The sequence below is a fragment of the Diuraphis noxia genome, unplaced genomic scaffold, assembly GCF_037042655.1.
Source record: "Diuraphis noxia isolate RWA-SAM2 unplaced genomic scaffold, SU_Dnox_SAM2 contig0003, whole genome shotgun sequence".
In the NCBI taxonomy this organism is placed as follows: domain Eukaryota; kingdom Metazoa; phylum Arthropoda; class Insecta; order Hemiptera; family Aphididae; genus Diuraphis; species Diuraphis noxia.
Window position 1 is genome coordinate 82,985,832 of NW_028301713.1, and position 18,357 is coordinate 83,004,188.

Below are 18,357 nucleotides of genomic sequence, written 5' to 3' on the forward strand. Positions count from 1 at the left end.
AAATCGTTAGTCGGGCACTTATTGCATAGTGACAATGCTCTTGGAATGGGTGAGTTCGTAAGATAATTTGTGCTGTAAGACGGAACGTAGAAAAATGGAACAAAGTGGTTGCTGTAAAAAGGAACATTAAAGGGGATAGAGTTTAGAAGTGGAGGGGAACTAATGAGCCCATTAATTAAATTATACACGAAAGTTATATCTGAAAGTTCATGACGTAATAATAAAGTTTGGACATTTAGTGTAGATCTAATTGGATTATAATTGTGATCAATGATAGGTATATTAAGTTTGAATGACATGTATTTCAAAAATCAGTTTTGGACACGCTCAATGCTATTGATGTCGGAATTGGTGTGAGGACTCCAAATTATCGAGCCATATTCCAAAATTGATCTGACTAATGCATTATATAATAGCTGTAATGAATGAGGATTATTAAAATCAAAAGAATGACGTTTTACAAATCCTAGTATTTTTAAAGCTTTACTAATAATATTCTCTATATGTTGGCGAAAGTTTAAGTTGAATGAAAACGTTATACCAAGATCTTTGATATGAGAAACTGATTCAAGTGATGTATTATTTATAGAATATACAAATTGTAAGGGCGAACGAGACCTATAAAAACACATTGAGTAACATTTTAAAATATTTAGACTCATTCCCCATTTTTGGCACCAGTCAAATAAAACATTTAATTCGTTTTGTAAAATAATACAGTCATCAATAGAAGAAACGCGAGTATAGATTTTTAAATCATCAGCGAATAACAAAAATTGACAGTTGTTGAGGACTGAGGAAATATCATTAATGAATATAAGAAATAAGAGGGGGGATAAATGTCCTCCCTGTGGGGTACCAGATGGAACCGGTGTTATAGCAGAGTTAAAACCTTGGACTCTAGTGAATTGAAATCTATTGGTTAGATATGACTTAAACCAAGATAGTAAAGGATCCCCAAAACCCACATGGTTAAGTGCAATAAGTAGTAATTCATGGTTAACACGGTCAAAGGCTTTTTCGAAATCCGTGAAAATGACATCAACTTGACTGTTGATAGGTAATACGTTTATTCATTAAACCTTCTGAATAGTAGTTCGCAGCGCAACTTCACGACAAACACTCAGAGCCGCATTTAACGGGGGGCAAGGAGGGACAACTGCCCAGGGGCGGCAAATTTTATGGTGTTTGATAGGGCGGAAAATTTTTAAGAATCAACATAAAATAAAAAATTAAGGGTAGCATATTTTAATTTGCCCCGGGGCGGCAACATAGCTTAACGCGGCACTGCAAACACTGATTGAACAATAATATACTAATAGTCCTAACCTAACCTAACCTGGATCGATCGCGGTACACCATTATCGATAGCCAATATAATATCGATAACAACGTTACAGATATCACAACAATCAACACCTAACAGCAGTTGCTTATGCAGATGATATAATCTTATTATCCAAAACAGACAATAATCTAAAAAACACAGCAGATATTCTGATGAAGGAGGAGACAAGGATTAGCTTGAAAATTAATGAGACAAAGACAAAATACATGATAGTGTCTAGACAAAATCACAGGACAAACTTCTTAAAGATAAATGCCAAATGGCCATGTTTTTGAAAGGGTAAGAAATTTTAAATACTTAGGTGCAGATATTAATGTAGATGCAAATAGCCACGAGAAAATTAGAAGACGACTTATCGCAGCAAACCGGTGCTACTATGGACTGCCACCATTATTCAAGTCAAAATTATTATTAAGAAAATCTAAAATAACCTTATATAAAGTCCTAGTTAAACCAGTAGCTCTATATGCAAGCAGTACTTGGTTGACAACAAAAGCTGATGAAAAAAAGTTAGAAGTATTTGAGAGAAAGATTTAAGATATTGCGGAAGATATTCGGTCCAGTCAGAAACAATGAAGGAGATTATGAAGTACGTATCAATAAAAATTTAGAAGACCTAGACAACGAACCTATAGCATTATTGGGACACTGGAAAGCACACGAATAGAATGGGCCGGACCAGGGGCGCCACTTCGGTTTTTTTAAGGGTGTACATGCAATTAAAGAGGCCAATTTTTTCCCACCACCAGGCCATTGTCGAAAAAACGTTTCTCATCGTATTTTTTCTATACAATTTTTACTATCAAAAAAACATTTGGTTTTCATACATAAAATATTACAAATTAATAAATGTAATATTAATATTTTAGGTACTAGATATCTTACCATTAAACTATTTTACTATTTTAAAATTTTTTAACGCATAAATTCAATTAATAGTTAGGTACCTATATTTGAAATTAGAATATAAATAAAAATAGAAAATACAAATCAATCATTAAAAGCAATTTATGACCTAAACCATAAAGTTAAAGATAGGAAAACTGAAGGCCAAGGTGGCAAGGCCGGTATCAATGACGCCTAGGCCAATAGTAAATAATAAATTCAGGGTGTGCAAGTGCACACCCTGCTCCCCACCAAATGGCGCCCCTGGGCCGGACACGTTTGGCGACCTAACCCTGTAGTATCCGCATAAACGAATAGTGCCATCACCTTTTACTACTGGAACTACCGGAGTAGCCCTGCAATCTGAAGTCTCAACCGGAATTAATAATTTCTCATCAATCAGCCTGTAGATTTTATTACTCACTTTATCTTTTAAGGTTAAAGGTAAAACCCTTGGTTTACAAAATACTGGCTTGACATTATCCTTTAAATATAATTTAAAAGTTTTTGGTTTATAACAACTTAAAATTGTACTAAATACTGAAAAAAATTCTTCAAAATTACTATCATGATTATTCGATGTAAGTGAATAAACTTTATCTGATAAGGGTATTGACAACCTATCAATCCAATCCCTTCCAACAATAGGCGGACCACCTCCTTTAATTATATATAATTTCAACCCTTCAATAACATTTGAATAACACTTTCACTCTCTAAAACCCTAGTGGTCCGATTAACGTACCAGTATAACCCTTTAAACTAATATCACTACTAATTAAATCCTTAGTATTAAATTTAGATCTAATAAATTATTCATGCGATATAGCTGTAATAAATGATCCGGTATCTAATCGTATTTGAAAATTAATTGAATTTTCTTTCACATTCAGTTTAATAATAAATGGCTTGATAAAATTAGTCAACAGAATCTAAAAGTTAAATGTTATCCATAATGTTTAAGTCTCCAAAATCATAATTTAAATTACTATCCACTTGTTCTCATAAGTTAACATTACTCTTTTTAATTTTACAAACCTTTTTTAAATGTCCAACTTTGGAACAATTAGCACAAACAAGTGATTTATATCTACAATTTGGTTTCGTATGACCAGCAACACCACAACAAAAATATACCATTTTGCCCAACACACCCTTGTGGTTCGACGACTCCTTCTTTTAAGTTTTCTGTCTTCTTTTTTCCCAATCCTTGACTGATTTGTTGTTCTTTGTCTTCATCTGTTGTTTCTGGTAGTTCAACTCTTGCAGGCTTTCCCATTTTACTATATCCTTATCTGGAGCTTCCATTGATAAACATAGTCCCACACTTCTTTTGAAAGTCAACTTCATTTCGGACAACAATTGTTTACAATTGCTTAAGCGGTTTTTAATATTAATATCTTTAATACCGTATACTACTTGGTTTCTGAACGACTCGTCCAAGTTAACACCAAATTCACAAAAATTGTGAAAGTATTTTCAGTGATGTAACAAATGAAACTGGTGTATCATTTCATCAGATCCCTGCTTCCTCTCTTTAAATTTATATCGTTCCGTCAGGAGGTTTGTTTTCGAATTGATGTAGTTTGATAACAACTCTTTTAATGCATCATAACCTTTGTCAATAGTTTTACTTGGTACACACAAGAATCTCAACTTACAATGTGTAAATACATAATATCAGAAATTTGAATTAATATTTTATGATACTAAATTAATTAAATATTTATTGTAATTTTATTTATTTAGGATAACAAAATAGCAGCTACTAGAGCTAACAAACTAGTAGATATTGAAGAATATAATGCTCAATTCAAACTGTCGACAGCAGGATGAGGAACTTATGGCCTACGGTAAAAATATGATAACCAAATATAAAAAAAGGGGGTAAGTGGATGTCGCTCTGCTGTACATTAGGTGGTGGGGTGGACCTCTGACTAGGGTAGGTTAGATTTGAATGCAATGATAGGTATCATTGTATACGTATAGGTATTGTATAGGTATCATTGTATAACCTTAGATATAAATACAAACAATATTATGAATTTTGAACTACAAAATAATTTGTAAATATTCATGGTTTTGACGAATTTTTGTCAATATTTGAAATTCAAATGCTAATAAAAATTTAATTTGAATTTCCGGTTGACATTTTTTTTGTGATAAAGATTGAAAAATTTGTAAGGGATCTTGTATTAAATTTTCAAATCTTAGATTTAAAAAGAAAATTTTTTATGAATTACTAGGATAAAATAATTTACGAATTTACGTGATTTTTACGTATGTTGTTAAAATTAAAATTTAAATGCTTGTAAAAAAAAAATATGACAATACATTTCTTGTATTTTTCAACTACTATTGTACAAATATTTTAGGAGCCTTGTATTTAATTTTCAAATCTTAGGTATAAAAGGAAAATTTTTTATGAATTTCTAGAATAAAATAATTTACGAATTTTCGTGATTTTTACGTGTTGTCAAAATTAAAATTTGAATGCATGTAAAAAAAAAATGTGGCTATATATTTCTTTTATTTTTCAAATGATATTGTAAAAATATTTTAGAAGCCTTGTATAAAATTTTCAAATCTTAGGTATAAAAAGAAAAACTTTTATGAATTTCGATCTAAGATAATTTGAAAATTGCCGTAATTTTTACGTATTAAGTCAATATTTGAACTTCAAATGCTAATAAAAAAAAATCGTGCCTATGTATTTTTGTAATTTTTTTATAACTATATGAATAACTTATGAGGAACTTTTTATTAAATTTTCAAGTATTTTGATAGGGCCATAAAAATTTTATCGACACTTCAAAAAAAATTTTCAGAAAAATTGAAAATTTCAGTTGTCTATAAATACCTCAAAAAAAGTCAAAATATTTTGAAAATTAAATCATGTAAAGAAAATGCCAATATAAATAACTTGTGAAATTTCCAAGTATCTACGACTTATACTTTTTGAATAATAACAAATATTTAAATTCGTTTCAGGATAAATCGTTATCGTTACGGTATTTCGTAGATTTAAAATTCAAACGCACTTAAAAGTTTTCCTATAATGATGTTTCAAGTTTTCTCCATAGCTACTTGAAAGAAAACTAATGGAAAACTTAGTGTTGTATTTTTAATCCTTAATTATAAACACAAAAAATTTTATGATTTTTCAACTTTAAAATTACTTGCAAACTTTAGCATTATCGACAGATATCGTAAAAATTTGAACTATAAAATTTGACTTCAGTACCTCGTTCGATCAGAAAGTGAATCAAGTTGGTACTTTGGGGGGTCAAAAGTAAAAAATGCTTAATACTTTTCTAAATAATTGAGAAAAACAAACTAAAAATTAAGGGAAAAACGGGAAATTTTACGCACACTCATTTTTCAACAAAATCGATTTTGGTTTTTGATGTAACTTTAAAACAAATGACCATAGATACATGAAATTTTCACCTAATGTTTATATAAGTATATTCTATCCACCATGCAATTTTCAAAAAATTTCGACTTAAGTTGAACTATTCATAGGCATTTCAAATTTTCGATCATTATTAGTTTTTTTTAAATTAATATCGATAAAAATTTATTTGTTAGGCAGAAAAGCTTGAAAATTTAATACAAGGCTCTTAACATATTTTTACAATAGCAGTTGAAAAATAAAATAAATTCATAGTCACAATTTTTTTTTATAAGCATTCAAAGTTTGAATTTTGACAAAATACGTAAAAATCACGAAAATTCACAAATTATTTTAAGCTAGAAATTCATAAAAAATTTTCTTTTTAAATCTAAGATTTAAAAATTTAATACAAGATTCCTTACAAGTTTTTCAATCTTTATCACAAATAAAAATTCCACCTGAAATTCAAATTAAATTTTTATGAGCATTTGAAATTTAAATTTTTACAACATTGGATTTTCACTTTTAGCGATTTCCTTATTTTGGTGTAACTCTAAAACAAATTACCACAGATACTTGAAATTTTGACTGAATGTTTATATAGGCGTGTTATATATTTAATAAAATTTTCAAAATATTTAGATTTGTTTTGAGCTGTTTACTGACATTTTAATTTTTCAACTTTATTAGTTTTTTTTTCTATAAATATCGATAAAAATTTATTTGTTCGGTAGAAAAGCTTGAAAATTTAATACAAGGCTTCTAACACATTGTCACAATAGAGTTAAAAATTATTAAAAATTCGTAGCCACAATTTTTTTTTATAAGCATTTAAAGTTCAAATTTTGACTAAATACGTAAAAATTACGGCAATGTTCAAATTATCTTAGATAGAAATTCATAAAAGTTTTTCTTTTTAATTCTAAGATTTGAAAATTTATTACAAGGCTCCTAACATATTTTTACAATAGAAGTTGAAAAATAAAAGAAATACATAGTCACAATTTTTTTTTATAAGCATTCAAAGTTTGAATTTTTACAACATATTATGTAAAAATCACGAAAATTCGTAAATTATTTTATGCTAGAAATTCATAAAAAATTTTCCTTTTATATCTAAGATTTGAAAATTTAATACAAGGCTCATTATATATTTTTACAATAGCAATTGAAAAATAAAAGAAATATATAGTCACAATTTTTTTTTATAAGCATTTAAAGTTCGAATTTTGACTAAATACGTAAAAATTACGGCAATATTCAAATTATCTTAGATAGAAATTCATAAAAGTTTTCCTTTTTAATTCTAAGATTTGAAAATTTAATACAAGGCTCCTAACATATTTTTACAATAGCAGTTGCAAAATAAAAGGAATACATAGTCACAATTTTTTTTTATAAGCATTCAAAGTTTGAGTTTTGACAACATATTATGTAAAAATCACGAAAATTCGTAAATTATTTTAAGATAGAAATTTATAAAAAATTTTCTTTTTATATCTAAGATTTGAAAATTTAATACAAGGCTCATAATATATTTTTACAATAAAAATTGAAAAATAAAAGAAATGCGTAGTTACAATTTTTTTTTACAAGCATTCAAAGTTTGAATTTTGACAACATATGTAAAAATCACGAAAATTCGCAAATTATTTCAAACTAGAAATTCATAAAAATTTTTCTTTTTAAAACTAAGATTTGAAAATTTTTAATAATCTATAATATATCCTAGACAGATAAACCGTCTTTGCTCAGAATCGTTTTTCGTATACAATGATATAATATCATTGGATTCAAATTTAATTCCATCCATTACAGTAACCCACTTGTAACCTACTGTACAGCAGAGTGACATACACGATTTACCCGCTTTTTTTCTTTTGAAGTGGTATATTTATAATTATAGTTGGCGCCCTATAAATATATTTTTCCCGCGCCCCTTAAAGGTAGCCAGTACGGGCCTGTATACAGTTTAATTTTCAAAAATTTTTCTGAAAAAATTTTTTTGAAGTGTCGATAACATTTTTTTTGGCCCAATCAAAATACTTGAAAATTTAATACAAAGTTGCTCATAAGTTATTCTTATAGTGATTAAAAAATTATAAGAATACATAGTCACAATTTATTTTTATTAACATTTGAAGTTCAAATATTGACTTAATACGTAAAAATTACGGTAATGTTCAAATTATCTTAGATAGAAATTCATAAAAGTTTTTCTTTTTAGATCTAAGATTTGAAAATTAAATACAAGGTTCCTAAAATATTTTTACAATAGCAGTTGAAAAATAAAAGAAATATTATAATCATAATATTTTTTTATAAGCATTCAAAGTTTGAATTTTGACAACATATTATGTAAAAATCACGAAAATTCGTAAATTATTTTATCCTAGAAATTCATAAAAAATGTTCCTTTTATATCTAAAATTTTAAAATTTAATACAAGGCTCCTAAAATATTTGTACAATAGCAGTTGGAAAATAAAAGAAATACGAGTATATAGTCACAATTTTTTTTTTATAACTTATAAGCATTCAAAGTTTGAATTTTGACAACACACGTAAAAATTATGATAATTTGTAAATTATATTAAGCTAGAAATCCATAAAAATTTTTCTTTTTAAATCCAAGATTTGAACATTTTTAATAATCTATATTATACCCTAGACAGAAGATAAACCGTCTCATTAAAAGAAATAACCATTTTTAACTTAATTTTATCAATCTATTACACTTTGTTGTGTCAATGTGTTTTAAATGCCTCATAACTTGATACTTAACTGTTATGTTTTTTTATATATAATATTGTTAGATTAGGTAGCAATTAAAAAATATTGGAAAAAATTAGATACCTGACTAGATGCAAAGTAGGCCATTATTGAAATACATTTTTTTTCAAAGGATTGAATAGTTAACATTTTATATTTATTTGTATAAATTATTATTCAAATTAATTTTTTACAATTGTTCGAATAAAAATATATTTTTAAGATAATACGGTATTTCTAAGCCACTCCCACCCTAGGATCTCCACCTATTATCACTAATTTAGTATTATAAAATGTGCTATTCTCTGCAGGACCACAAGAAAAACAACAATTAACTACTCAGCATACATTGAACACAGCCCGTATAACTTACATTTAAGTGTATAACCTAGCTACCTCATTCCCCTGATGCTTGTATCATGTTGCCTGCATCTACCCGTTCGTAAGCACTATATAGCTGCTGCTTTATTGTTATCCTGTATAAATAAAATTACATTAAATAATTAATTTAGCATCATAAAATACTAATTTAAATTTCACCTGCTTAAAAATTAACAATAACAATAGGGTGGTTATTTTTCGAAAAATGAAATTAGTATCACCTTAGATATAATTCCTTAGTATAATTAAAAACCATAATTTTATAATTATTTAGATTTTAAATACAATTAAGAATTATCCTAAGGCGATACTAATTTCATTTTTTTGAAAAATAATCACCCCATTGTTATTGTTAATTTTTAAGCAAGTGATATTTAAATTAGTATTTTATGATGCTAAATTAATTATTTAATGTAATTTTATTTAAACAGGATTACAATAAAACAGCAGCTATATAGAGCTCACGAACGGGTAGATGGCAACATAATATATGCGTCAGGGAAATGAGGTAGCTAGGTTATACACTTAAACGTAGGTTATACGGAATGTGTTCACTATATGCTGAGTAGTTAGTTGTTTTTCTTGTAGTCCTGCAGAGAATAACATATTGTACACATTACATTGGATAGGCGGTGATCCTAAGGTGGGGATGGCTTAGAAATACCTTATTATCTTAAAAATATCTTTTTATTCGAACAATTGTAAAAAATTAATTTGAATAATATGTAATTTATACAAATAAAAAATATAAATTGTTAACTATTCAATCCTTTGAAAAATATTGTATTTCAATAATGGCCTACTCTGCATGTAGGTATCTAATTTTTTCCAATATTTTTTATTTGCTACCTAATCTAACAATATTATTTATAAAAAAACATAACAGTTAAGTTTCAAGTTATGAAGCATTTAAAACACATTAACACTACAAAGTGTAATGGATTGATAAAATTAAGTTAAAAATGGTTATTTGATTTTATTATTATTTTTTTTTTTTTATGTTTGAGAGTATTTTAACTATTATGATAATGAGAATTTTCCATTATTTTTTTAAGTGATTAAATGTAAAAATTAGATTTTTGGAGAGGTAGGGACAAAACCCCCTGGAGTCTGTTTGGTACCAAATATTTGAGCCCCATTCAAAATTGCACATGATCTCTCCCAATGGTGATGAGTCTATTGATTATTATTTATTTACTTTAATAAACTATAATTCACCTCCATTGCTTTTATGAGTGGTATGACAGATATTCCATCTTTTTTATATTTAGTTATCATATTTTTACCGTAGGCCATAAGTTCCTCGTCCTGCTGTCGCCATAGTTTTAATTGAGCATTATATTCTTCAATATCTACTCGTTTGTTAGCTCTAGTAGCTGCTATATTGTTATCCTAAATAAATAAAATCACATTAAATATTTAATTAATTTAGTATCATAAAATATTAATTCAAATTTATTATATTATGTATTAATTACTCGTTGTTTGTTGAGATTCTCTCTAAAGCGGTTGATTTCTCTGGTCTTTGCCTGATTACGTGAAGTTTCGAGCTTGCGTAACATCTCAGTCTCTCTTAGGTTCCTTTCCATTTCCCACTGATAACTCAGTGTCAAACGTTCCTTTTCCTTTCTATTTTCTTCATCCAAAATTTTCTTATTTTTCTCGAAATCTTCTTTTCTCTTTTTCATCCATACATTTTTTTTAAGTTCTTCTTCTTGATATCTATAAACAATAATTTATTTCATTGATTGAAAAAAAAAATACCTAAACAAATCTAACGAACATACGAACTTTTTCTCTTTTTCTTTAATTGCGTTCTGAAATGCAATGTCTTCTTTATCTTGATTAGTGTTTGTAATTGGTTTAACCACTTTTTTTGATAATAATTGTTTCTCTTTTAAAATCTACAACCAAACTTTTAATTATAAAAAAAATCTGTAACATACATGTTGCATACACATAATTTACATAGGTACTTATTATACTTCAAGTTATTTACAGTAGTACCTCGACTATATAATTTTATCACATTAAGGAATTAAAATGGCAATGTAAGGGGCATTTTATACAAAGATTTATAAAATACATTTGTCGTTTGTAATTTGTATTATTATTGATATTAGTAATGCACGAGCCATGATTGAATATATTAACTTATATATAATATGTATGATGTTTATAATATTAGATGTATAAGTACTTCTATTTCTTTCAGTTTTCTTTTTTTAGCCATTTCTTTTTTTACTTCAGCCATTATCGATGTCAATACATTTTCTTTTTCATCTTCTAATTGACGCCGCTTAATGTTTTCAGCCATGATTTTTCTACTTTCACTTATGTGGTTTATTAAATTCTCTCTCGTTGCTAGAGTCTTAAACATAATTTAAATACTATATAAATAAGCATTGTGATAAAGTATGATATAACAAATTAAACAATCTATTAACTTTAGCATTTTTATTCTTTATATCTTCCGCTATTTCATTTGCGATTCTTTGTAATTCAGCTTTACCTTCTTCTCTTAATTTAACATCATTGTCACTCTTTATAGTCTCTCGTTCTTTCAATCTTGTAACACCATAATAATTATTTATAATATAATAATATATAGCATATTATATTATATTGAATTTATTATTTACTTAATTTATAGTTTAAAAATATATTATATATTTATACTATCTATAAGTACCAAATACTAAATAGTTATTAAACATTTGTATTTGTTTAAAACGCTATTATCATAATAAAAACTATCATATTTAAAAAATTTTTTATATTTTCTCTAAATTTCAAATATCTCAGCATTATTTTTGATAAAATACTAACTTGAGCCTCTATCTTAAACTAAAAAGAAAACCTTAAATATAGCCTGCATCTATTTCGTTTGATTTTAAAATCTAAACTCCCAATACAATTTACATAACTTATATAACATGATTGGTATTTAACAAAATATAATTAAGAGGAAAAAATTGAACCGAAACCAAGCAATTCCAAAATGGAAGACTAAAAATAAGAAATATTTATTTGAAAATAAATACATTTAAGAAACAATTTCTAATAAACGAAAAAAAAAGTATATTATGTATAAATCTCTCTTGCTACCAATATGGGCATAATATGCAATCCAAATCTGGGGCTGTGCTAAGCCGCCCCAAATTCGTACCATACAAGCATTCCGGTACATTACTCTTCGTATGATAACGTCTGCACCCTGGTTTGTATCCAACTATAACTCCACACTACACTCTGATCTAAAAATTTAGTCAGTCGACCAATTAGCCACAAAAAACTACAGATCTTTCTATTCCAAATCCAAACTACCTTCCAATACTAACTTATTAGTGTCACAAATCTTATTAAATACTCAACTTATAAATCCCATCCATAGGCTCAACTGCTCAAGAGAAAATATTGTAGAGATTTGGTAATCTAAAATAATTTCATTTGGGTTCTAGCACTAGTTGGCCTCCCTCCTCATATTATTCATATTAAATACTGTACATAAATTATCAAATTTACTTATTGTGCTGTCAAACACAGATTGTAAATATATTATTCAAATAAAAAAAAATTGAATATAAGAGTATAAAAATTATACTATACTAATAATAATTTTAGTACTCTATATAACTTTAAAAAAAAAACTGCTAGTAAATTAATAATTATAATTAGGTATAATTATTTTAATATATTGTTAATTGTTTTAATTAGTAAAAATTAAATTTTTTTTAGATTTTTTTATATCTCACTCATTTAGTAACACAGCAGCATAAGCTTTTTTTGTTTCAGCTTGTTTCAATTTTTGTTCCCACCGATCTGCCTTGTACCGTTCAGCATCTAAATTTTGTTCTATTTTTAACAAACAATCTGCTTCCAATTCCTTTGCTTTCTGCGCCTCATTGAATTTAATTTGCATAGATCTCTCTCTGAACACCTATAATAATGAGACCCGACCATCATAAGTATATACTTATACTATAATACTATATACATATAGGTTAGGTTAGGTGAAGTTACTAAAGGGAAACGTTGGTCAGACAACCAGAGACAAATTAATGTAAGACAACTTTTCACTATTAGGTTTAGATTGTTTAGAATTTAGCAATATTTAAAAACTAATAATAATTAGGGATACATCGATTCCGCCATTATATAGCATCGATTCTACCACTCACTAATTTTACCTCAACCTGCTACTTGCGTGCTGCTATCGACCTATTGCTGTTATAATAATAATCTACAAAATAATTCAACGATTCATTTAAATATTAAAAATAAATTAATAATTAATATAATAATTAATACAATACAAATATAAATTAATATAACAGTTAAATAAATAAAATAAATACACAATACAATATTAGGTACTGGTCTAGTTGACCCCCGCCAGGAAGGCAATTCCCCAGCCACACAAGTTTAGTTGACGCCCGCTACTTACATTTTGTATTTTCGATAACTAATAATTTATATAAAAATGTACGATTAATAATACATTATACATTTATTAAAAATTATACATTTATGATTATAAAAAAATTATACATTTATGATTATACATAACAATTCAAGCGATCAAAATAAAAATATAAAAATAATAATAAAAATTATGCAGGTGGCCAAAATTCTGCTATATCCTTCAAAATTTCTTCAAATGGATCCCGACCGTTTAATTTACTCCACCACATAAATTCTGACAAATAAGAATCTAAGAAGTTTCTCTTAGTCCCTCTACGTTTCTTGTTGCCCCATTTAGCACTTCCCCACATCCTCTCAACATTTTATCACACGGATTTCACCAAATATAATTCTTAAAATATCTAATTAGAGAATTTCACACAAATACCTAACGTATATGATTTCATACCTTTTTTATCTGCACTCTGCAGTATATCAGTATATTATACATTAGTGGCGGGCATCAACTAAACTTGAGTGGCGGGGGAATTGCCTTCCTGGCGGGGGTCAACTAGACCAGTACCCAATATTATGTACACAAAATAATACAAATTTATTATAGACGTGCCACGTCTTATATGTACCTATACTTAGTATACTATATACTGCTCCATAAATATTAAACCTATAGCTAATAAATTATAATATCTTTTTTATAGATGTATTATGTAGAGATGGCTGAGTACCCCCGGCGTCAGGGGCGTATACAAGGGGGGATGTGGAGGTCTGATCCCCCCATAAGCCTTTTATAAAAATGTGTTCTTAGTATAAGGGAGTTGCAAGGAAACATAAAAGAAATGGATAGGATTTTTGAAAGTTTTTATTTCGTCACACACAAAAATATGATGAAGTAATGACTAATGAGTATAATGACCAATTGGTAATCATACCAATATGATCAATATCATACCTTAATATTTTTTTATATTTATTTCATATAATATGATAAGACTATATAGGAATAACCTATAAATATAATTATTATTTATTTACAAGAATAAAATATGAACGACCGGCTGTCGCCACCCAAGATCTATCTATCTATCTATCTATCTATTCTTTATAGATCTTGGTCGCCACCGCTGCCGGTAATAAGTTATCGCTAATCAGAGTTGGGCATTAGTCGAATAAAAAATTTGTCTTTATTAATTTATTTTTTATTCGATTATTCTAGCGGCACGAAAGCACGACGTCGTTATTTCGGGAAGGTTAGGGTTACTAAAACTAATCTAAAAATAAACAAACAATAAAAATCAATAATTTATCGATATTACGGTGTCATGAGATGTCGATGTGGGCCTATAATTTTATCAGTATTCAGTTGTGATTTAATATTTTAGATACCTAGTATCTATTTAATAAAATATTTTGTGATTATTTATTAAACAATAAACATGCAGTAATACTCTATTACTCACACACACACTACACACAAATAATAACTGTTTGAAAGACAATTAAATAACATCAATTTATTATTTTTAAGGTATTAATTATTATTTATTTTTTATTACTGATGGGTAACTACTGTTCTTAAAAATACAATATACTATATGGAAATACTGTATAAGGTATAAACACTATGATCTATAATTTAATTTTGGTTTGGAAAAAAATAAAGTAGGTACCTACGCTAACATTGTTAAACTTAATAAAAAGTCTTATTTTAATGTGTATTAATTTTTAACTTAACTGAGTTAAACAAAAATTAAATTTACTTGTCTATAATATTAGCCATTTTGTATTTAGGTACATTTTTACTCGGCCAGTAAGTTTTATGATTACTCGATACCCTGTTTTGAAAAAAATTCTACCCGTAATATCTCTAATATTATGCAATTATTGTATTATATATAAATATTCAATATATCATCGTATAGAATGAATATTGAATAGTATGTCAGTATGTGTTCATCTCATTACTATTTCCATGCACATAACCATATTCATCGATTAATCAGTACCTAGAGTGTTTTTGATACAACTACCTACATAAATGATAAATATTCCTTACCTCCATCTCGTGCATTACCCTGGTCAACGCTTTTGTCGAATCCCTATCCAACCATTTCTTCAAAAGTGCCTTTTCTACAATGGCATTTCTGCGCTTCAAAATCTTGTGTTTTAAAATTTCGTCTTTTTCGTGTTGTCTGGCTTCTCTAAATGCTAATAACTTTAGTTTGTCTTCATGTCCTTTCTTTCGTTTATTCTAAAAAAAAAATAAACTGTTTTGCATATGGCACTATATCCAGAAGTAGGCCCGAAGGCATAGTTCGGACGCCTGTATGACAGGATTTCTAATTGGGCACCCGTAGGTTTCTGCCATGTCCGGACGGGGGATGGCGGCCTCTCCCTCCAGACACTGTGACTACCCGAAGAGAGGTGCCAACACTGCCAACCATGACCGAGGTTCAAATTAAAAAACAATTGGCTAATAAATTATGTTTTTATCGTAATTTGTAATGACGCCAAGTTTGTGCATTATATATATATATATTTGTTACTTGTACAGTTGTACGTTATAATCACAAACTTTAATATCCCTATGGCCTATTTGATTTTCTGTTAAATTTAATTCTGTCATATTTTAATTGTAAGTTGTGACTATATTAATATATTATAATATAATATCTTTTATAGGTTAACACTTAGAAATGTCTAATTTTATAAATAATTGCCTAATATATATATATATATATATATAAATAGGCATGTACAACAAAATATAAATCGCAAAGCATGTATACTATAACGTGACCATAATTTTTTTTTCTTCAAAGCGGGACACCTGTACATTTTAATAAAAAAACCATATAATTTTGCGTAAAATAACAATTTTTTTTATTGAAAAAAAAACATTAATAATTGTTTCTATAAAAAATGACAACAGAAAAACGCAGATAAAATATTAATCATAATAGATTCCCAAAAAATCTATAAACTATGGGTTTTAGTGTTTTATTTTTAGAATATACGGGCAGGACCCTTTTGTACATAACAGAGACTGCAGGTATATAATAGTTTTCAAAAAAACAGAGAACGAGAGAAGAAAAACATATACCTACATACATGAGTTATAGAGAAGGATACATGAAAATGTTTAAGTGTGATATAACAAAGTGAATAATATTAATAAATGAGTAATAATAATAAGACACAATAATAATGAAATATATTTAACTGCTAGCTAAAAAAGAGAAAAGTGGGGTCTAATTGGCATTATGCATTATACGTTTAATAAACTCGTTTTGCAAGTAGTTGGTAGAACAAAAAAGAACATGAAATGTAGTGATGAAACGAGTGGTGCGTATAGGTACTTAAAAGTTAACTGAGGAAAGTAACGTTGGGGAATCAACTTTACCATCTAACAGCCCTTTTAAGAACTTGCCACCCATTATACGCCTGCGCTCTGCCAGTGATGCTAAATCAAGTTGAATGGCAACAGGGGAGTAATCATGTGATGGACATTTGATGCCCAAAAAGTAGCTGGTGAATCGCAAGAACCTGCGCTGTATCCTTTCAACCTGACATGCATTTTCGGAAGTATGGGGATCCCAAATAATAGAACCATATTCAACAATTGTTTTGACTAATGAACAATATAAAGTTTTCAATGACGAAGTTATTCGTTATTAATCCTTTGAAAATCTCATTGTTATGCCCAAAACTCTTAGAGCTTTACAATAAACCAGTTCAATATGAAGACCCGGGTCAAGGCTACTGGATAGTTTGAATCCAAGATCCATCACAAATCCATCACAACGAGAAATAACTGAATCATGGATAAGATATGAGAACGCTACAGGGGAGCGGGTCCTAGTAACTGTCATGGCTTTATACTTAACTAGTTTCAGTGACAAACCTAATTTATCAAAAAGAGTGACAAATCTACCTAAGTCACTTTGCACTTTTGCAGTTTAAGACAGTCTTCCAAGCAGTTTATTTGCATAAAAAGTTTGATGTCGTCCGCGAAACAAAGAACCTGACAATGGTGTAGAGCTTTACTAAGACTGTTAATAAAGATAGAAAATAGTAACGGAGACAGGTGTTCACCTTGAGGTACACTAGAGGGGATAAAGAACACATTGGAAGGTTAGGTTACAGTATATGTAAAATATGCAGGTATACATATACCGTAAACTGTATAAGTACAGTATAAAAGTATGATTGTAATATGTGATTAATAAATACCTACTTCAAGTTGACTTTTTTGAAAGCCGGACATTTTTAGGTTCTTTGGGAACAGCGGGACACTTATCTCGAAAGCTGATCTGTCCCGCCAAAAGCGGGACGTATGGTCACGTTATGTATACAGTATAGTACTCTATACAGAAACGTCAAACGTATATGGCTGCCAACTAACTATAAAACTTCTTGCACAGTCGCACATATGTATTGTATACAATTTGTTTTACATTTACAAGATTTTATAATTAATTCATATATACCAATATAGTGGTGGCCCATGATTCAGACATAGCTTTGGATGTAGCATACCGTTCGTCTTTTAATTGTTTTCTCTTCTCAATTGCAGCTTTATCCTCGTCCTTTTTGGTTAAAATCTTTTTAAGTCGTGTCCATTCATTTTTTGGGATTAAAAGAGCACTTGTTTTTTTATTATTATTTACCACTTTTATAGATTGCATTTTATTTTCTATCGACCAACAAAAATATAATATATAATTTTAGTCAATTATTTTAATAGTATCTACCTATACAATTCATAAGAATATAATGCAAAGACAAAGTTTGTTTCCAATAACTACGGAGAATAAATAACTTATGAAATGTTAACAAACATATTGTTATAGATTTAAATGATTCGTAACCAAGGGTTGACAACAATATGAAATCGAATTGAATTTTTTTTTTTTTATCTTAATTTTGATAGTCAATAATATTATTAGTTTTTTTTTTATTTCAGTTTAAAATAATAATATAATAGATATTATTGTAATTAAACCACAGAATAGATTAAAGAATAGATTAGATCAGAATGGAAACTCTGGATGCCCGAATTTTAATCCGCCATATTGAAAGGGCTCATCAGTTTCCCTAGATAGTTTTTTTTTTTATTATCATTAATAATAAAACGTTCCTAGCCTATGACT

General features: G+C 28.1%; 1 pseudogene; it reads right to left on the reverse strand.

Moving 5' to 3' along the window:
* Positions 1 to 9,336: 9,336 nt before the first annotated feature.
* LOC107173221 (uncharacterized) lies at positions 9,337 to 17,892 on the reverse strand (annotated as a pseudogene).
* Positions 17,893 to 18,357: the final 465 nt, after the last annotated feature.